The sequence below is a fragment of the Schistocerca serialis genome, chromosome 4, assembly GCF_023864345.2.
Source record: "Schistocerca serialis cubense isolate TAMUIC-IGC-003099 chromosome 4, iqSchSeri2.2, whole genome shotgun sequence".
NCBI classification, from domain to species: domain Eukaryota; kingdom Metazoa; phylum Arthropoda; class Insecta; order Orthoptera; family Acrididae; genus Schistocerca; species Schistocerca serialis.
The window spans coordinates 36,548,592-36,570,274 of record NC_064641.1 but is presented as its reverse complement, the minus strand read 5'-3'; the positions used below and the strand labels follow the sequence as shown (position 1 = coordinate 36,570,274).

Here is a 21,683-nt window from a genome sequence, read left to right as displayed (position 1 = left end):
CTCCGTCCGTATGTCGGGAGGTGTGACCTGAGGTGTGAACAATCACCTAAGGCGGGTGTGCCCTCGGTGAGGGCCCCCACAAGGGAGGAGCGCGCCATCGGAGACGCCGGTAATCATGGGGGATTCTTCCGCAATGGTTTCCTCACCTTCCACTATGTCTGCTCACAAACGTAAGTTCACTGAGTCTCAGCCACAGACGGTTCTTCCATCGTTGCCACAGTTCCTTGTTGTTTCTCGGTCTGACGAAGGTCACGACTTTTCCACGGTCAACCCTTTCATTATTCAGAAAGGTGTCGACGCAATTGCGGGTCCTGTAAAGTCTTGTTCCAGATTACGGAATGGTACCCTGTTGTTAGAAACACACAGTGCCCTCCAGGCTCAAAAATTGCTGCGTACTTCTCTGCTCCACACCTTCCCTGTCCGGGTGGAACCGCACCGTACCTTAAATTCCTCGCGTGGAGTCGTTTATACACGCTCCCTCGATGGATTGTCTGACGAAGAAATTCAGCACTACCTGTCTGACCAGGGCGTCACCGCTGTTCATCGGGTTATGAAAAGGGTTGACTCGAACATCATTCCAACCCGCACTGTCTTTTTGACTTTTGACAAAGTTCAACTCCCATCAAAAATCAAAGCAGGCTATGAGATAATTTCCGTTCGCCCTTATGTCCCAAACCCTACGCGTTGCTATCGATGTCAGCGGTTTAATCACACCAGCCAGTCCTGTTCCAATCCGGCCAAATGTGTTACGTGTGGCAGGGATGCCCATGAGGGTGCTTGTCCACCTCCATCCCCTCGCTGCATCAACTGTATGGGTGACCACGCTGCTTCCTCTCGAGATTGCCCTGTTTTTAAGGACGAAAAGCTGATCCAGGAAATAAGAGTGAAGGAAAAGGTGTCGACCTTTGCTGCTCGAAAGTTACTCGCCAGTCGACAGCCCACCGTGCCTCAGAAAGGAAAATACAGCGCTGTCCTTGCTTCTTCTCGGCCAACAAAGGAGGCGGCCACGCAGACTTGCGACCTCACATTTAGTACCACGGTCGTCAGATCGGCCAGCGCAAAGATCGCCCGTTCACCCTCACCTCTTTCGCCTGCCCACTCTATGGCTCACCCTTCGTCGGGTTCTGCTAAATCTCGAGCCCAAAAGTCAGACGCCCAGTCTACAAAAAAAGAGCATTCTCGTGAAGAGTTTTTACGTACTGCAACTTCACAACCATCGGTTCCTCCTTCATCTAAACATACCTCCAAGAAGGCTACGAAGAAACATGAGGTCGCAAGTCTGCGTGGCCGCCTCCTTTGTTGGCCGAGAAGAAGCAAGGACAGCGCTGTATTTTCCTTTCTGAGGCACGGTGGGCTGTCGACTGGCGAGTAACTTTCGAGCAGCAAAGGTCGACACCTTTTCCTTCACTCTTATTTCCTGGATCAGCTTTTCGTCCTTAAAAACAGGGCAATCTCGAGAGGAAGCAGCGTGGTCACCCATACAGTTGATGCAGCGAGGGGATGGAGGTGGACAAGCACCCTTCTCCGCCAAGGCGTGTCCCATCTACAGCACCACCTGGCGGAAATCGCCCTCGGCCATCTTCTGTGTCGCCGAGGCGCACTGTTGGTGGCCGGTCAACTGGCCGATCGTTGGTGGCAGGAGCTGCTCCTGACCAACCTATGGATCAGGATCTTCTGCCTTCGACTGAATGCCATTCCATGCTGTCGGTCGCAAGCTCTGAGCAGTCGTTGAGTTGACAGCACCCTTGGTGCCGTTCCTCCATTTTCTGTTCACCCTATGTCCATTATCCACTGGAATATCCGCGGCATTCGCGCCAATCGGGAGGAATTGTCGATCCTCTTACGATCCTACTCGCCGGTCATCTTCTGTCTTCAGGAAACAAAGCTGCGTCCCCATGACCGCTTTGTTCTCCCTCATTTTCAGTCCGTCCGATATGACCTCCCCTCAGTTGAAGGCACTCCAGCCCATGGAGGACTCATGATTCTGCTCCATGATACTCTCCATTATCACCCAATCCCCTTAAACACTTCCTTCCAAGCTGTCGCCGTCCGTCTTTCCCTTTCTGGATACACGTTCTCTCTTTGTACGGTATACATTCCATCGTCTACACCAATGGCACGAGCTGATCTCCTTCATCTTCTTGATCAGCTTCCACCCCCCTATTTGCTGGTTGGGGACTTCAATGCCCACCACCCGCTTTGGGGATCTCCACATCCTTGTCCACGTGGCTCACTATTGCTAGACGTCTTCCACCAAGCGGATCTAGTCTGCCTCAACACTGGGGTCCCTACATTTTTGTCTGCCTCCACGGCAAATTTATCCCATTTGGACCTTGCGGTCGGTACTGTTCCGCTAGCTCGGCGCTTCGAATGGTTCGCCCTTGATGATACACACTCGAGTGACCACTTTCCATGTGTTCTTCGACTGCAGCCTCAACTGCCATATATGCGCTCGCGACGCTGGAAGTTTGCCCAAGCCGATTGGACACTTTTTTCGTCTCTAGCGACATTCGATGACCGTCGCTTTCCCAGCGTCGACGATGAGGTCACACATTTTACCGACGTTATTCTCACAGCTGCGGAACGTTCAATACCACGCACCTCCGAATTGCCCCGGCGCCCTCCAGTTCCTTGGTGGAACGAGGCCTGCCGTGACGCAATACGTGAGCGGCGACGTGCTCTTCGCATTTTCCGTCACCATCCAACTTTGGCCAACTGTATCCGATATAAGCAGCTCCGTGCGCGATGCCGTCGCGTCATCCGCGATAGCAAGAAGGCAAGCTGGAAATTCTTTACTAGCTCATTTAACAACTTCACTCCCTCCTCGGAAGTTTGGAGTCGGCTTCGACGGTTCTCAGGCGCGCCTAGTTTCTCCCCGGTCTCTGGGCTCACTGTCGCGCATGATACCTTAGTGGACCCCGTCGCAATTTCTAACTCATTGGGTCAGCACTTTGCTGAGATTTCGAGCTCTTCAAATTACCCGCCAGCGTTTCTCCCGAAGAAACGTGCAGCAGAAGTGCGGCATCTTGCTTTCTCCTCTCAAAATCGCGAAAGCTACAATACTGTTTTCTCCATGCGCGAACTCCAACATGCACTCTCTACTTCTCGCTCCTCCGCCCCAGGACCGGATGGTATCCATGTCCAAATGTTGCTGCATTTATCAACCCATAGCCTGCGTCACCTCCTTCGCCTTTATAATCGAATTTGGACCGACAGTACCTTTCCCAGGCGATGGCGGGAAGCTATTGTCGTTCCCGTTCCGAAACCTGGAAAGGACAAACATCTCCCCTCTAGCTATCGCCCCATTTCTCTCACGAGTAGTGTCTGTAAGGTTTTGGAGCGTATGGTGAATTACCGTTTAGCTTGGTGGCTGGAGTCCCGCAGTCTTTTAACACCAGCCCAATGCGGATTCCGAAAGCATCGTTCTGCTGTTGACCATCTTGTTGCTCTCTCCACTTATATCATGAACAATTTTCTCCGGAAACGCCAAACGGTAGCAATATTTTTTGATCTGGAGAGAGCGTACGATACATGTTGGAGGACAGGCATCCTCCGCACACTGTTCTCTTGGGGCTTTCGAGGCCGGCTGCCCCTTTTTCTTCGCGAATTTATGGCAGAGCGCACATTTAGGGTGCGGGTGAACACTACTCTCTCCCGTACTTTCTCCCAAGAAAACGGGGTACCCCAGGGCTCCGTGCTGAGTGTTGTACTGTTTGCCATCGCCATTAATCCAATTATGGATTGTCTCCTTCCTGATGTCTCGGGCTCCCTCTTTGTGGACGATTTTGCGATCTACTACAGTTCTCAAAGGACCAGCCTTCTTGAAAGACGTCTTCAAGGATGTCTCGATCGCCTCTACTCGTGGAGCATCGAAACCGGCTTCCGTTTCTCACCCAGTAAGACCGTTTGTGTTAATTTTTGGCGACGTAAGGAGTTTCTTCCGCCCTCCTTACATCTAGGTCCTGTCAACCTTCCGTTTTCCGACGTCGCTAAATTCTTGGGTCTTATGTTTGACAGAAAACTGTGCTGGTCCTCCCACGTTTCCTATCTTTCGGCTCGCTGTCTGCGTTCCCTTAACACCCTCCGTGTCCTGAATGGTACCTCTTGGGGAGCGGACCGGGTGGTCCTTCTCCGCCTCTATCGCGCCTTAGTGCGCTCGAAATTGGATTATGGAAGCATAGTCTACTCCTCTGCTCGGCCGTCTATTCTTCGGCGTCTCGACTCTATCCACCACCGTGGATTACGTTTAGTGTCTGGAGCTTTTTACACCAGCCCTGTGGAAAGCCTTTATGCTGAGACTGCTGAACCTCCGCTGTCCAATCGGCGGGCAGTCCTTCTGAGTCGTTATGCTAGCCATCTGTCTTCCATGCCTGCTAATCCAGCCCATAACCTTTTTTTCGACGCCTCCGTTGATGTCGGGTATGCAGGCCGCTCCTCCTCCCTACTACCCCCGGGAGTCCGCTTCCGTCAACTGCTCCATTCTCTTTCCTTCCGCTTTCCTAAAACCTTCTTGACAACTTGGGGTACAGCACCGCCTTGGCACCGTCCCCGGATCGACTTGCTCAGAGACCTATGTCAATTTCCCAAAGATGGTACCCCTACACTTGTTTACCGTCGGGCATTTGCTGCTCTATGTGCACAAATGACGGAAGCCACATTTATTTACACCGATGGCTCGAAAACATCGTTAGGTGTAGGGAGTGCCTATATTGTTGGCGACACCCCAAATCACTTTCGGCTTCCCGACCAGTGTTCGGTTTATACTGCAGAGCTTTACGCTGTTCTCCAGGCTGTCCACTACATCCGCCGCCATCAGCGGATACAGTACGTAATCTGCTCAGATTCTCTCAGCTCTCTCCTAAGTCTCCAAGCTCTTTACCCTGTGCACCCTCTGGTCCACCGGATTCAGGACTGTCTGCGCTTGCTCCACCTGGGGGGCGTCTCAGTGGCGTTCCTCTGGCTCCCGGGACACGCTGGTATCTGTGGAAATGAGGCGGCCGATATAGCGGCCAAGGCTGCAGTCTCTCTTCCTCGGCCAGCTCTTCAGTCTCTTCCGTTTACCGATCTACGGAGCGGTTTATGTCGCCAAGTTACTCATTTATGGCATGCGCATTGGTCAACACTTCCCCACGATAAATTGCGGGAAGTGAAAGCCGTTCCTTGCGCTTGGACCTCTTCCTCCCGAACGCGTCGTCGGGAGGAGGTAATTTTAGCTCGACTCCGGATAGGGCACTGTCTTTTTAGTCATCGACATCTTTTAAACGGTGATCCTCCCCCACTCTGTCCCCACTGCTCTCAGCTGTGGACGGTCAGACACCTTTTAATTGAATGCCCCTATTTTAATCCGTTACGCTCCCGTCTACAGCTATCGCCTGATCTATCGTCGATTTTAGCAGATGACACGCGCTCAGCTGACCGCGTTCTACAGTTTATTAGTGACAGTGAAATGACGTCAGTCATTTGAAGCTTTTTTTTTGTGAACAACCAACCCCTTTCTATAGTGGACTTTTAAGCATTCCTTCTGCCTTTAGTTTCTCCAATTTTCTGACTATGTTTCCATTGCTGCTGATTTTAAATTTCGTTTTTTTCCTGTTTTCTACGTCACGGGCTGGGCGCTAATGACCATAGAAGTTTTGCGCCCTAAAACCACAAAAAAAAAAAAAAAAAAAAAAGCTACTTGGAGCTCTGTGACGTTCCCAGCCTTCGAGTCAGCGACGTCGTTTCTGCTTTCCGTGGGTCTACTGTGCGTTGTAAGTGGGAGTATCGGCTACCGTGGTATAACTGGATCACGGTATGGAAAAATCTTGCCAGCAATGTTCTTCCTCCCTCTGTACACGCAGTGTGGTACAAGGTTGGGCATCGTACCTTCCCTACGAATGCGAAGCTCCACTCCATTAATCTCATCTCGTCTGGAGCTTGTGACCTGTGTGCTGTGGAAGATACGCTTGAACACCGTTTCGTGTGTGGCCATTTTTGCAGTGTTTCGCATACCGCCCGAGATATGGTTCGCCTTATCAATCGGGTGGATGCGCGCTCTGTTTTGCCGACAGACGTCTTAATCCCTCAGTGCGCCGCCTACCCGAATACTAAGAAGAATGCCACGGTGTGGCTACTGGGTCATATCGTTTTTGTATTATTTTCCCTGAAATTGACAACCGAATTTGACTTTCTTACATACTTACGGACTCAGCATGAACAAACTGCAACCATGCCTGGCTATCGTGCTAATTTCGCGAGTTTTTTGCAGGTTGCCCGTGCTCATGCTTTTACCCGGATGTCGATGGCTACTTAACATGGTTTGATGATTTGGTATACTCTTCCACTTTGACCGCTCGTGTTTGTTTTTTCCAGGAACGTACAATTATTGAAATTCGTGTAATCAGAGGTACTCTACTTTTTATTCTTTGTGTTCCTTTTCATTTCCGGTATGGTTTACCTTCTCCTTGATTCTGATTATTCTTATGCTGTGGACATCGGCAATTTCTTTTTGCAGAACTGACTTTCTCATGTAGGTCTCCCAAGTGGCGGCAGTACTATTTTTTAGTCTTTTCCTGTATTACCGCGCAGTGACTTTAATTTTCTTCTTCTAGTTTCACTTCTCCACTTGCTGGACTTTACTCCTCTGCTTTACTGGTGTGGAACTTTCCCGGTAATAGTACACCTGAGGAAGTGGCTTCTTTTTCTAGTTTTGTATTTTATATATTATATTATCCTATACTGGAACCTTGTTTTCTGGTGGCATACTTGTCTCCATTTCAAAGATTTCATGGATTATGGATTATTCTTTGCAACTGCCGCCTTTTCCCGACGAACGTCGACATTCTCGAGGATACTAGCGGGGGATACGTTTTCTTTTTCGTCTGTTCGTCGTGGGACATGGAGTCAACAGTACCTTTATAGCTCATGAAGCTCGCCAATGGAAGGCGTTTTGTGGAGAGCGACAAGGCCGGGCTATAAGGGGAGATGGGAGGCCCGTACAAAATAATATACAAAAAAAAGAAAAAGAAAAAAAAAGGTGCTGTTGGCTATCTTCCTTTTCTTTTTTCGTTTTGGTATTATGTCACTACCCCTGCCAGCCCAACTTTCAAACTACCTTTCTGAAAAAAAAAAGGTGCTGTTGGCTCTATCTCATTTTTTAATTTTTGGGTCGCTACACCTGCCAGCCCTCTTTTTCATACTAACTTTCAGGTGTGACAAAGATGCTTCCACAAGCATTTTAAAGTACTGTACTAAACGTAAGACACGAAATTGCAGTAATGAACTCAGTTTGAGCAAGAATGCGCGGAGGAAGAGTGCTAGGAAGTCGTTGGAAATAACGAAACACTACGAATCGACAGATGTGTCCTTGAAATGCGTCAGAGCCAACTGTTTTGTAGCAGTGCTAAATTCGAAAAACTAACTAAATAGATAAATTAAAAAAAGAAAACAGCCGTTCTCGTCCGATCACCGAAGATAAGCAACAACGTTAGTATTCGGATCGGCGACCGCCTGGGAACTCTGGCTGTCTTCATTTTTTGCTCTTTTGTCGCTACCCCTGCCAGCTTTCTCGTGTGACAAAGATGCTTCCATACTGATTTTAAACTATCGTAAGATGCGATATTAAGGAACTCCGTTTGAAGAAGAGTGTGCCAAGGAAGATTAGCAAAGTGTGTCTGCAAATAACGAAACAGTATGAAACGACAGAAATGTTGTGAAATACGTCAGGGCATATTGTTTTGTAGCAGTGCACATCTGCAAATTTGTAAACAAAAATTTCTCTTTCGCCTCTAGAGGAGATGGATGCTTTGTTGAACCTCCTGTGTCCTCTGTCCGTGTTTTCGCACCTTTCCAGCGCAGCGCTGCTCTACTCTAGTAGCTCCGAACGGCCGCACACGGCGTCTCGGACACGCCGGTTCGGCCCGCGCCCATCTCGCAGATGTTTCTCGTGCTTGTGCGGTCATATGGAGCGCGACCCGAGCGGCAGCGAGCGGCAGTCGGGACAAGTCGGGACGGAAGGGGAGGGGACACGACAGGCGAGGATGCAACGCGCAAATTACGCAAATATCTGGAAGCGCGGCGCGTGTCAGCCAGGTGAGAAAGCTTCCGCCGGTCCAGCAGGACACTGCCACACCCCGCGCAGTCCCCCCCCCCCCCCGACGCCCGGCCCTGCGCCGGATAACAAGAACAAGGTGCGTCTCCCGCGAGTGTCGGAGGCCGCACGCACCAAACGAATGACAGGCGGTGCAACGAGCAGCTGTGTTGTGCGTGTCACCCACGTGGCGGTGGAAGGACGTGCTTTGCGTCAAATGTGCCACGGAAAACGGCGATTGCGTGTGTTGGGAGAAGGGGCGAAGGCTTCCTCTGCCGCGCGGCCACATTATAAGGACGCCAACGGCCATACCATGTTGAATACACCGGTTCTCGTCCGATCACCGAAGTTAAGCAACATCGGGCCCGGTTAGTACTTGGATGGGTGACCGCCTGGGAACACCGGGTGCTGTTGGCTCTATCTCATTTTTTAATTTTTGGGTCGCTACACCTGCCAGCCCTCTTTTTCATACTAACTTTCAGGTGTGACAAAGATGCTTCCACAAGCATTTTAAAGTACTGTACTAAACGTAAGACACGAAATTGCAGTAATGAACTCAGTTTGAGCAAGAATGCGCGGAGGAAGAGTGCTAGGAAGTCGTTGGAAATAACGAAACACTACGAATCGACAGATGTGTCCTTGAAATGCGTCAGAGCCAACTGTTTTGTAGCAGTGCTAAATTCGAAAAACTAACTAAATAGATAAATTAAAAAAAGAAAACAGCCGTTCTCGTCCGATCACCGAAGATAAGCAACAACGTTAGTATTCGGATCGGCGACCGCCTGGGAACTCTGGCTGTCTTCATTTTTTGCTCTTTTGTCGCTACCCCTGCCAGCTTTCTCGTGTGACAAAGATGCTTCCATACTGATTTTAAACTATCGTAAGATGCGATATTAAGGAACTCCGTTTGAAGAAGAGTGTGCCAAGGAAGATTAGCAAAGTGTGTCTGCAAATAACGAAACAGTATGAAACGACAGAAATGTTGTGAAATACGTCAGGGCATATTGTTTTGTAGCAGTGCACATCTGCAAATTTGTAAACAAAAATTTCTCTTTCGCCTCTAGAGGAGATGGATGCTTTGTTGAACCTCCTGTGTCCTCTGTCCGTGTTTTCGCACCTTTCCAGCGCAGCGCTGCTCTACTCTAGTAGCTCCGAACGGCCGCACACGGCGTCTCGGACACGCCGGTTCGGCCCGCGCCCATCTCGCAGATGTTTCTCGTGCTTGTGCGGTCATATGGAGCGCGACCCGAGCGGCAGCGAGCGGCAGTCGGGACAAGTCGGGACGGAAGGGGAGGGGACACGACAGGCGAGGATGCAACGCGCAAATTACGCAAATATCTGGAAGCGCGGCGCGTGTCAGCCAGGTGAGAAAGCTTCCGCCGGTCCAGCAGGACACTGCCACACCCCGCGCAGTCCCCCCCCCCCCCGACGCCCGGCCCTGCGCCGGATAACAAGAACAAGGTGCGTCTCCCGCGAGTGTCGGAGGCCGCACGCACCAAACGAATGACAGGCGGTGCAACGAGCAGCTGTGTTGTGCGTGTCACCCACGTGGCGGTGGAAGGACGTGCTTTGCGTCAAATGTGCCACGGAAAACGGCGATTGCGTGTGTTGGGAGAAGGGGCGAAGGCTTCCTCTGCCGCGCGGCCACATTATAAGGACGCCAACGGCCATACCATGTTGAATACACCGGTTCTCGTCCGATCACCGAAGTTAAGCAACATCGGGCCCGGTTAGTACTTGGATGGGTGACCGCCTGGGAACACCGGGTGCTGTTGGCTCTATCTCATTTTTTAATTTTTGGGTCGCTACACCTGCCAGCCCTCTTTTTCATACTAACTTTCAGGTGTGACAAAGATGCTTCCACAAGCATTTTAAAGTACTGTACTAAACGTAAGACACGAAATTGCAGTAATGAACTCAGTTTGAGCAAGAATGCGCGGAGGAAGAGTGCTAGGAAGTCGTTGGAAATAACGAAACACTACGAATCGACAGATGTGTCCTTGAAATGCGTCAGAGCCAACTGTTTTGTAGCAGTGCTAAATTCGAAAAACTAACTAAATAGATAAATTAAAAAAAGAAAACAGCCGTTCTCGTCCGATCACCGAAGATAAGCAACAACGTTAGTATTCGGATCGGCGACCGCCTGGGAACTCTGGCTGTCTTCATTTTTTGCTCTTTTGTCGCTACCCCTGCCAGCTTTCTCGTGTGACAAAGATGCTTCCATACTGATTTTAAACTATCGTAAGATGCGATATTAAGGAACTCCGTTTGAAGAAGAGTGTGCCAAGGAAGATTAGCAAAGTGTGTCTGCAAATAACGAAACAGTATGAAACGACAGAAATGTTGTGAAATACGTCAGGGCATATTGTTTTGTAGCAGTGCACATCTGCAAATTTGTAAACAAAAATTTCTCTTTCGCCTCTAGAGGAGATGGATGCTTTGTTGAACCTCCTGTGTCCTCTGTCCGTGTTTTCGCACCTTTCCAGCGCAGCGCTGCTCTACTCTAGTAGCTCCGAACGGCCGCACACGGCGTCTCGGACACGCCGGTTCGGCCCGCGCCCATCTCGCAGATGTTTCTCGTGCTTGTGCGGTCATATGGAGCGCGACCCGAGCGGCAGCGAGCGGCAGTCGGGACAAGTCGGGACGGAAGGGGAGGGGACACGACAGGCGAGGATGCAACGCGCAAATTACGCAAATATCTGGAAGCGCGGCGCGTGTCAGCCAGGTGAGAAAGCTTCCGCCGGTCCAGCAGGACACTGCCACACCCCGCGCAGTCCCCCCCCCCCCCGACGCCCGGCCCTGCGCCGGATAACAAGAACAAGGTGCGTCTCCCGCGAGTGTCGGAGGCCGCACGCACCAAACGAATGACAGGCGGTGCAACGAGCAGCTGTGTTGTGCGTGTCACCCACGTGGCGGTGGAAGGACGTGCTTTGCGTCAAATGTGCCACGGAAAACGGCGATTGCGTGTGTTGGGAGAAGGGGCGAAGGCTTCCTCTGCCGCGCGGCCACATTATAAGGACGCCAACGGCCATACCATGTTGAATACACCGGTTCTCGTCCGATCACCGAAGTTAAGCAACATCGGGCCCGGTTAGTACTTGGATGGGTGACCGCCTGGGAACACCGGGTGCTGTTGGCTCTATCTCATTTTTTAATTTTTGGGTCGCTACACCTGCCAGCCCTCTTTTTCATACTAACTTTCAGGTGTGACAAAGATGCTTCCACAAGCATTTTAAAGTACTGTACTAAACGTAAGACACGAAATTGCAGTAATGAACTCAGTTTGAGCAAGAATGCGCGGAGGAAGAGTGCTAGGAAGTCGTTGGAAATAACGAAACACTACGAATCGACAGATGTGTCCTTGAAATGCGTCAGAGCCAACTGTTTTGTAGCAGTGCTAAATTCGAAAAACTAACTAAATAGATAAATTAAAAAAAGAAAACAGCCGTTCTCGTCCGATCACCGAAGATAAGCAACAACGTTAGTATTCGGATCGGCGACCGCCTGGGAACTCTGGCTGTCTTCATTTTTTGCTCTTTTGTCGCTACCCCTGCCAGCTTTCTCGTGTGACAAAGATGCTTCCATACTGATTTTAAACTATCGTAAGATGCGATATTAAGGAACTCCGTTTGAAGAAGAGTGTGCCAAGGAAGATTAGCAAAGTGTGTCTGCAAATAACGAAACAGTATGAAACGACAGAAATGTTGTGAAATACGTCAGGGCATATTGTTTTGTAGCAGTGCACATCTGCAAATTTGTAAACAAAAATTTCTCTTTCGCCTCTAGAGGAGATGGATGCTTTGTTGAACCTCCTGTGTCCTCTGTCCGTGTTTTCGCACCTTTCCAGCGCAGCGCTGCTCTACTCTAGTAGCTCCGAACGGCCGCACACGGCGTCTCGGACACGCCGGTTCGGCCCGCGCCCATCTCGCAGATGTTTCTCGTGCTTGTGCGGTCATATGGAGCGCGACCCGAGCGGCAGCGAGCGGCAGTCGGGACAAGTCGGGACGGAAGGGGAGGGGACACGACAGGCGAGGATGCAACGCGCAAATTACGCAAATATCTGGAAGCGCGGCGCGTGTCAGCCAGGTGAGAAAGCTTCCGCCGGTCCAGCAGGACACTGCCACACCCCGCGCAGTCCCCCCCCCCCCCGACGCCCGGCCCTGCGCCGGATAACAAGAACAAGGTGCGTCTCCCGCGAGTGTCGGAGGCCGCACGCACCAAACGAATGACAGGCGGTGCAACGAGCAGCTGTGTTGTGCGTGTCACCCACGTGGCGGTGGAAGGACGTGCTTTGCGTCAAATGTGCCACGGAAAACGGCGATTGCGTGTGTTGGGAGAAGGGGCGAAGGCTTCCTCTGCCGCGCGGCCACATTATAAGGACGCCAACGGCCATACCATGTTGAATACACCGGTTCTCGTCCGATCACCGAAGTTAAGCAACATCGGGCCCGGTTAGTACTTGGATGGGTGACCGCCTGGGAACACCGGGTGCTGTTGGCTCTATCTCATTTTTTAATTTTTGGGTCGCTACACCTGCCAGCCCTCTTTTTCATACTAACTTTCAGGTGTGACAAAGATGCTTCCACAAGCATTTTAAAGTACTGTACTAAACGTAAGACACGAAATTGCAGTAATGAACTCAGTTTGAGCAAGAATGCGCGGAGGAAGAGTGCTAGGAAGTCGTTGGAAATAACGAAACACTACGAATCGACAGATGTGTCCTTGAAATGCGTCAGAGCCAACTGTTTTGTAGCAGTGCTAAATTCGAAAAACTAACTAAATAGATAAATTAAAAAAAGAAAACAGCCGTTCTCGTCCGATCACCGAAGATAAGCAACAACGTTAGTATTCGGATCGGCGACCGCCTGGGAACTCTGGCTGTCTTCATTTTTTGCTCTTTTGTCGCTACCCCTGCCAGCTTTCTCGTGTGACAAAGATGCTTCCATACTGATTTTAAACTATCGTAAGATGCGATATTAAGGAACTCCGTTTGAAGAAGAGTGTGCCAAGGAAGATTAGCAAAGTGTGTCTGCAAATAACGAAACAGTATGAAACGACAGAAATGTTGTGAAATACGTCAGGGCATATTGTTTTGTAGCAGTGCACATCTGCAAATTTGTAAACAAAAATTTCTCTTTCGCCTCTAGAGGAGATGGATGCTTTGTTGAACCTCCTGTGTCCTCTGTCCGTGTTTTCGCACCTTTCCAGCGCAGCGCTGCTCTACTCTAGTAGCTCCGAACGGCCGCACACGGCGTCTCGGACACGCCGGTTCGGCCCGCGCCCATCTCGCAGATGTTTCTCGTGCTTGTGCGGTCATATGGAGCGCGACCCGAGCGGCAGCGAGCGGCAGTCGGGACAAGTCGGGACGGAAGGGGAGGGGACACGACAGGCGAGGATGCAACGCGCAAATTACGCAAATATCTGGAAGCGCGGCGCGTGTCAGCCAGGTGAGAAAGCTTCCGCCGGTCCAGCAGGACACTGCCACACCCCGCGCAGTCCCCCCCCCCCCCCGACGCCCGGCCCTGCGCCGGATAACAAGAACAAGGTGCGTCTCCCGCGAGTGTCGGAGGCCGCACGCACCAAACGAATGACAGGCGGTGCAACGAGCAGCTGTGTTGTGCGTGTCACCCACGTGGCGGTGGAAGGACGTGCTTTGCGTCAAATGTGCCACGGAAAACGGCGATTGCGTGTGTTGGGAGAAGGGGCGAAGGCTTCCTCTGCCGCGCGGCCACATTATAAGGACGCCAACGGCCATACCATGTTGAATACACCGGTTCTCGTCCGATCACCGAAGTTAAGCAACATCGGGCCCGGTTAGTACTTGGATGGGTGACCGCCTGGGAACACCGGGTGCTGTTGGCTCTATCTCATTTTTTAATTTTTGGGTCGCTACACCTGCCAGCCCTCTTTTTCATACTAACTTTCAGGTGTGACAAAGATGCTTCCACAAGCATTTTAAAGTACTGTACTAAACGTAAGACACGAAATTGCAGTAATGAACTCAGTTTGAGCAAGAATGCGCGGAGGAAGAGTGCTAGGAAGTCGTTGGAAATAACGAAACACTACGAATCGACAGATGTGTCCTTGAAATGCGTCAGAGCCAACTGTTTTGTAGCAGTGCTAAATTCGAAAAACTAACTAAATAGATAAATTAAAAAAAGAAAACAGCCGTTCTCGTCCGATCACCGAAGATAAGCAACAACGTTAGTATTCGGATCGGCGACCGCCTGGGAACTCTGGCTGTCTTCATTTTTTGCTCTTTTGTCGCTACCCCTGCCAGCTTTCTCGTGTGACAAAGATGCTTCCATACTGATTTTAAACTATCGTAAGATGCGATATTAAGGAACTCCGTTTGAAGAAGAGTGTGCCAAGGAAGATTAGCAAAGTGTGTCTGCAAATAACGAAACAGTATGAAACGACAGAAATGTTGTGAAATACGTCAGGGCATATTGTTTTGTAGCAGTGCACATCTGCAAATTTGTAAACAAAAATTTCTCTTTCGCCTCTAGAGGAGATGGATGCTTTGTTGAACCTCCTGTGTCCTCTGTCCGTGTTTTCGCACCTTTCCAGCGCAGCGCTGCTCTACTCTAGTAGCTCCGAACGGCCGCACACGGCGTCTCGGACACGCCGGTTCGGCCCGCGCCCATCTCGCAGATGTTTCTCGTGCTTGTGCGGTCATATGGAGCGCGACCCGAGCGGCAGCGAGCGGCAGTCGGGACAAGTCGGGACGGAAGGGGAGGGGACACGACAGGCGAGGATGCAACGCGCAAATTACGCAAATATCTGGAAGCGCGGCGCGTGTCAGCCAGGTGAGAAAGCTTCCGCCGGTCCAGCAGGACACTGCCACACCCCGCGCAGTCCCCCCCCCCCCCGACGCCCGGCCCTGCGCCGGATAACAAGAACAAGGTGCGTCTCCCGCGAGTGTCGGAGGCCGCACGCACCAAACGAATGACAGGCGGTGCAACGAGCAGCTGTGTTGTGCGTGTCACCCACGTGGCGGTGGAAGGACGTGCTTTGCGTCAAATGTGCCACGGAAAACGGCGATTGCGTGTGTTGGGAGAAGGGGCGAAGGCTTCCTCTGCCGCGCGGCCACATTATAAGGACGCCAACGGCCATACCCACGGCTAGCGGCCGCTCTGTTGGCATCGCCGCGTTGCGTTCCGCTGTCGAGTTTCTCATTTTTGCGCGTTTTTTTTGCGTAGTTGTTAAGTAACGGTTTGAAAATGGAAAACGTAAACAGATCGAACACATTGAACGTTATTTTCGACAAGGAAGCTGTACGCCCTACGGCATACGAGGCTCACGACTGGATTATTGACGAACTCGGTCTTACCGACACCGAAACGTACGGAGTCCAGTGGGACTTTATTACCGGAACCCTGTTTATGAAATTCAATGATCCGGAAATGTGCGAAAAGATCGTACAGGAAAACGGTGGAAAACGCAAGTTTAAATATCGTGACGGAAGCGTTTGCGACGTGACCGTGTGCCACGCGGGTTACGGTATTCGTCAAGTTCGTATTTTCAATCTTCCCTTTGAAATACCTACGCAAATGATCGCTCGTGGTCTCATGCCGTATGGGAATGTGCTTTCAGTGACGAATGAGAAATGGGGTAGTGGTTTCCGACTACAAGTTTACAACGGAGTAAGAAGTGTTCTTATTGAACTGAAACAGCACATCCCGTCCTTTCTAGTCATAGGCGGCTACAGGGCCTTTATATCGTACAATGGACAGCCACAGACGTGCTCGTACTGCAATGCAACCGATCACTTTCGACAAAATTGTCCGAACAGACGTCGCCCTGTGCAGCTCCCGCTCGGCGGTGATAGCGCACAAACGCAGAAAAACTCGTATGCGTCTGTAGCGTTGGGTGTTGCTCCGATTCGACCCTCGTCACTCCCTGTGACAGAGGCTGCGTGCGAATCGGCAGCGACCCCGGCAAACACGGACAATGTCATGGACATAACAGAAATTGATGAAAAAGCCGTCATTCCAGAAAATTCTCTCCGCAATAATGCGACAAACATTACGGTCGTGGCTGACGTTCACCCAGAGCCGCCAAAAAGTGACGATACTGAATCAGAAATTTTTCCGACCAACACGCAAAATTCAGAGAGTGGACGCAGCCCTGCTGCTGTCCCCTCAGAAAAGCGTGTTTCACGTAAAGACCCCAGTCCATCCCCGAGTAGGAGATCGGTGAGCCATTCACCGAATAAATCTTCGAAAAGGAAACATAGACGCGGCCGTGGAAACGGAATCTCGGATGCAACTTCTAAATCCGATCAACAATGCCCTGTGACAGTTGTCCCTGTTGCGTCGCATGAAACAGAAGCAGATCGCCGGCGCGACGCAACTGTTCGACATCTAAGGGAATTTCTAAATAAGCAAGAGAAAGAAATCAGCGTACAACCGCTCGTAACTGAGGCTGTATTATCAGCGCCAATTAAAAGAAAGGCAGAGGAAATGCACGAGTGTCGTGCTCGGCACACAGCCCACGTCCCGACGGACGACATTCGTGCTGTCCATGCCATGCAAATCGATCCGCCACATATGCACGTACCGATGGAAACCAACAATGATCCTCCCCGCTCAGATCAACAACGCAGTACTGTTTGGTCCGAAGATGTTTGAGTATAAACTCGGTTGAAAATTTAGTTGCAATACTCGTCACATACAAAACAAACCATTCGCAGAATGAATTATCTCCATTTATACCCCGTCTCACGTAGCTAATGTTTCTCTGTTTCTTTCTCCACTTCCAATGCCTGCCTGTTATACGCAAATAAAAGATTTATCTATTCTTACCTTAAATATAAACGGGATTTCTGCAGTGCACAAAATTTTATCCCTAGTCGATTTTGTACATTACAGTCGTTTTGACGTAATATTCCTTCAGGAAGTTACCGCAAACATCCTCAATAACATAAGTGGATATGATGTTATTTATAACATTAACAATAATATAAAATGCGGTACCGCGATTTTATATAAAAATTCCCTAGAGCCAGACAATGTCCAAACGTTGCCAAGCGGACGCGCAATTGCGTGCAATATACAAAGCATGAGATTTATCAATATTTACGCCCCCTCAGGGACAGATAATAGACGAATGCGCGCAGCATTTTTCAATCACGAGATAGTTCCCTTGTTTGATACCACACGTCCAATAATTCTCGGCGGCGATTTTAACTGTGTAACAGACGCATCCGACCAGCACCCTACGGCCACTATGTGTCCTGAATTAGTGAAACTGTTGACCGCCAAAGATCTGCGAGACACGTGGCGTCTCCTCCACCCACACACAACGCAGTATACGCACATATACAATAGTGGAGCAAGCAGAATAGACCGCATATACGTCTCTCAACAGATTGCAAACAACCTAAATAGTGTAGACATCATCCCTGTCGCGTTCAGCGACCACTGCGGTTATGTTGCTGCCATCCACCTACAGCGTACAAATGAAACACCTACTCCCAGGTTGTGGAAGCTTAATACAAAACATCTTGCCGCGAGAGACTTCCGCTCGAAAATGCAATCTGTATGGCAGCTTTGCCTGCAGAAAGAGAAAAACTACAGCTCAGCACTAGAGTGGTGGACTTTCTACGCAAAGCCGCAAATTAGGATGATTGCTCAATGTTATAGCCAGGAGGTATCCTTCTGGACGCAGCGCACAACAGAATTTTACCAACAATGCCTCAAAGACGCGTTAAACGCCCCCGTCGGACCAAATGAAAATCTCCGCCTCCGCTTAAATCGTATTAAAGCAAAGATTCTCCGTATACATAACGAAAAGGCGAAAGGAATTTTGGTCCGAAGTCGCGCCTTGTGCGCTCTGGACGACGAAGAACCGTCGTCCTATCATCTCGCGCGTGAAAAAACACGGGCAAGACGCAAACACGTAGAATCGATAACGACTGCGTCAGGCGAGCGCCTTACGCGGAAAACAGACATTCTCCAACATATTACAGCCCACTACACGGACTTATTTCGAGACGTTGCGACAGACGACGTAGCGCTAAATTATTTGTTATGCGACCTGCAGACTGACATTTCGAACGCAGACCGAGAACAGTTGATAGCAGAGATGACAGTACAGAACACAAAACCTATTGTACAATCGTGCTCTAAAGGAAAGTCGCCGGGACCTGATGGCCTGCCAAGCGAATTCTATCAGGTCTACTGGGACATCTTTGGGCAAAAACTCACCGACATAGTAAATGAAGTAATTCGTGGCACCGATATTCCCGCAAAATTTCTGGAAGGTCGAGTTGTGCTCGTCCCAAAAACGCAACATACATGTCGTGTCCAAGATTTCCGGCCCATCACGTTACTCAATACTGACTACAAAATAGTTGCAAGGTGCCTTGCAGCAAAGATGAAGCCAGTCATGAACAAAGCTATCAGCTCCTACCAAACGTGCGGAGTAACACACCACAATATTTTCCACGCAGCGTCCTTATACCGAGACATAGTAGCTCACACAGCAGTCCATAAATTATCGACAGCTATTCTATCCATTGACTTTGCGAACGCTTTCGATCGCATTAGCCACAAATACTTGCTACAGGTCATGACAAAAATGGGATTCGGACGAGAATTTATCAAAATTATCGAAAATATTCTGACGGGAGCAAGATCAATAGTCACATTAAACGGATGGCAAACTAAACCGATCCCTATTTGCCGCTCTGTCAGGCAAGGATGTCCGCTGTCAATGTTCTTATTCGTGATCGCCATAGACCCGCTTCTCAGAACAATAGGCAGGACGTCAAAAGGTGTACAGATACACAATGCTTGTTTCAAATGTGTGGCATACGCAGATGACGTAGGCGCTTTCATTGACCACACAGCAGACATAGACTCGATACGCGCCTCCCTTCATCAGTATGAAAGTGCGTCTGGAGCAGCGATAAATACTAATAAAACTGTTCTACTTCCACTGGGTCTGCTAGCCACCGATATTGTCCGCCCATGGTATAGAATAGTGAGAGATCATCAAGTATTGGGTCTAGACATAACTGCGTGCCCACAGCATATGCAAGCACGGAATTGGAGAAGAATTCTCAACTCCATTAAAGGCCTCTGCAAATGCCACGCAACCCGGCACCTTAACTTGCACCAGAAAGTCAAATTAATCAATTGCTTTATTCTCTCAAAGGCGTGGTATATGGCGCAGCTGCTTAGCGTGCCAAAACAAATAGGACGCGCTATATCTCAGGCAGTATACTGGTTACTCTGGCGCCACGAAATTTTTAAAGTGCGAGCAGCAGTTTGTGTCTTGGACGCGTCACATGGAGGACTCGGGCTAGCAGACTTCAGTCGAAAATGTGCAGCGTTGCTCGTCAACCGCACCGCTGAAATGCAGGCCGGCTTTCCCGATGGATCGACAGCATCCCTGCTAGAAATCTATCGGCCAGAATCTGAAAGCGCCCCAGTATCGGTGGCCAACATTCCTTACCGTATGTCCTTTGTACGAGACTATATTCTAAACAAAAGCTACGTCCTCCGCACGGCCACGAATCCACACAGGACAGCACGGCAACTATATACTGAATTGATGGGACAACCCCCCCCTAGTAAATTGGAAGTCCGCTTACCTACTGTTAACTGGAAGCAGGTGTGGTCAAATGTTAATAGCAGTATTCTGCCGTCCGATGTGTCTGCGTTATGGTATAAACTAGTCAACAACACACTGCCCACCAATCAGCGTCTAGCCGATATTCAGCTTCTTGCCTCCCCCAACTGTAGCAGATGTGGCATGCCTGACACCAGAGAACACCGCCTGCAATGCCAATCTGTTTCCGATGCGTGGAGGACTTGCCAGATAATGGTGGCTCTCATCACGCGAACTACTCCGGCGCACGTCTCAGTTGATAGTGTCATTGTACCTGATTTCAAATATTTCCCGCGGCCAAAACACAATACTGCTGTGTGGTTGTTGGGCCACACTGTTTACGCCCTCATTGACCGGCAGATACACGATGGGCTCACTTTTTTGACTCATATTTGGGACCAATATTGCAAGATCAAAAATAGTAATAAACACAAAGAATATTTTGCTAATTTCTTATCATCTGCATTGTATCATGCGTATGCGAAACAACTGTAAGATGATTCCGAGCCCCTTTTATTTGTATCAATGGTCTTTCAGTCTCGCCATTGAGCTTTGATGATACGCACACTGACCTTATTTGCGTCCTACGCGCAGTTTTATCAAAATTAAGTTTAGATATATTGTTAGTGTTAGCTGGTGAAACACAACCAGTCTCCATTCATTTGTCTATCTTTGTCATGTGCCAGCCTGTAAACTAGTATACGTAAGACTATTTTTCGAAAAAAAGTAATAAAATGGACAAAGTTACAGAAAGAGAGTAACTGAGTAATAGGATGAGGTTCCAGTTTTCTACATTGTTAATAAAAAAGAAAAAAATAAAAGAAAAAATAAATGAAAAAAAAAAAAAAAAAACAAAAAAGAAAAAAAAAAAGCAAAAACAACAAAAAAAAAAAAAAAAAAAAAAAAAAAAAAAAAAAAAAAAAAAAAATACACCGGTTCTCGTCCGATCACCGAAGTTAAGCAACATCGGGCCCGGTTAGTACTTGGATGGGTGACCGCCTGGGAACACCGGGTGCTGTTGGCTCTATCTCATTTTTTAATTTTTGGGTCGCTACACCTGCCAGCCCTCTTTTTCATACTAACTTTCAGGTGTGACAAAGATGCTTCCACAAGCATTTTAAAGTACTGTACTAAACGTAAGACACGAAATTGCAGTAATGAACTCAGTTTGAGCAAGAATGCGCGGAGGAAGAGTGCTAGGAAGTCGTTGGAAATAACGAAACACTACGAATCGACAGATGTGTCCTTGAAATGCGTCAGAGCCAACTGTTTTGTAGCAGTGCTAAATTCGAAAAACTAACTAAATAGATAAATTAAAAAAAGAAAACAGCCGTTCTCGTCCGATCACCGAAGATAAGCAACAACGTTAGTATTCGGATCGGCGACCGCCTGGGAACTCTGGCTGTCTTCATTTTTTGCTCTTTTGTCGCTACCCCTGCCAGCTTTCTCGTGTGACAAAGATGCTTCCATACTGATTTTAAACTATCGTAAGATGCGATATTAAGGAACTCCGTTTGAAGAAGAGTGTGCCAAGGAAGATTAGCAAAGTGTGTCTGCAAATAACGAAACAGTATGAAACGACAGAAATGTTGTGAAATACGTCAGGGCATATTGTTTTGTAGCAGTGCACATCTGCAAATTTGTAAACAAAAATTTCTCTTTCGCCTCTAGAGGAGATGGATGCTTTGTTGAACCTCCTGTGTCCTCTGTCCGTGTTTTCGCACCTTTCCAGCGCAGCGCTGCTCTACTCTAGTAGCTCCGAACGGCCGCACACGGCGTCTCGGACACGCCGGTTCGGCCCGCGCCCATCTCGCAGATGTTTCTCGTGCTTGTGCGGTCATATGGAGCGCGACCCGAGCGGCAGCGAGCGGCAGTCGGGACAAGTCGGGACGGAAGGGGAGGGGACACGACAGGCGAGGATGCAACGCGCAAATTACGCAAATATCTGGAAGCGCGGCGCGTGTCAGCCAGGTGAGAAAGCTTCCGCCGGTCCAGC

The 21,683-nt window shown here is 49.5% G+C and overlaps 5 non-coding genes across 5 annotated transcripts; all 5 read left to right on the top strand.

Annotated features, from left to right (window-relative positions):
• Positions 1-8,366: 8,366 nt before the first annotated feature.
• Positions 8,367-8,485, top strand: LOC126476955 (5S ribosomal RNA). Its single transcript, XR_007587383.1, has one exon. It is a non-coding gene; the product is annotated as a 5S ribosomal RNA (ribosomal RNA).
• Positions 8,486-9,727: 1,242 nt separating this feature from the next.
• LOC126476857 (5S ribosomal RNA) lies at positions 9,728-9,846 on the top strand. The gene has a single exon (XR_007587293.1). It is a non-coding gene; the product is annotated as a 5S ribosomal RNA (ribosomal RNA).
• A 1,242-nt stretch (positions 9,847-11,088) lies between these two features.
• Positions 11,089-11,207, top strand: LOC126476768 (5S ribosomal RNA). The gene has a single exon (XR_007587217.1). It is a non-coding gene; the product is annotated as a 5S ribosomal RNA (ribosomal RNA).
• Positions 11,208-12,449: 1,242 nt separating this feature from the next.
• On the top strand, positions 12,450-12,568 carry LOC126476706 (5S ribosomal RNA). Its single transcript, XR_007587179.1, has one exon. It is a non-coding gene; the product is annotated as a 5S ribosomal RNA (ribosomal RNA).
• Positions 12,569-13,811: 1,243 nt separating this feature from the next.
• Positions 13,812-13,930, top strand: LOC126476586 (5S ribosomal RNA). The gene has a single exon (XR_007587079.1). It is a non-coding gene; the product is annotated as a 5S ribosomal RNA (ribosomal RNA).
• Positions 13,931-21,683: the final 7,753 nt, after the last annotated feature.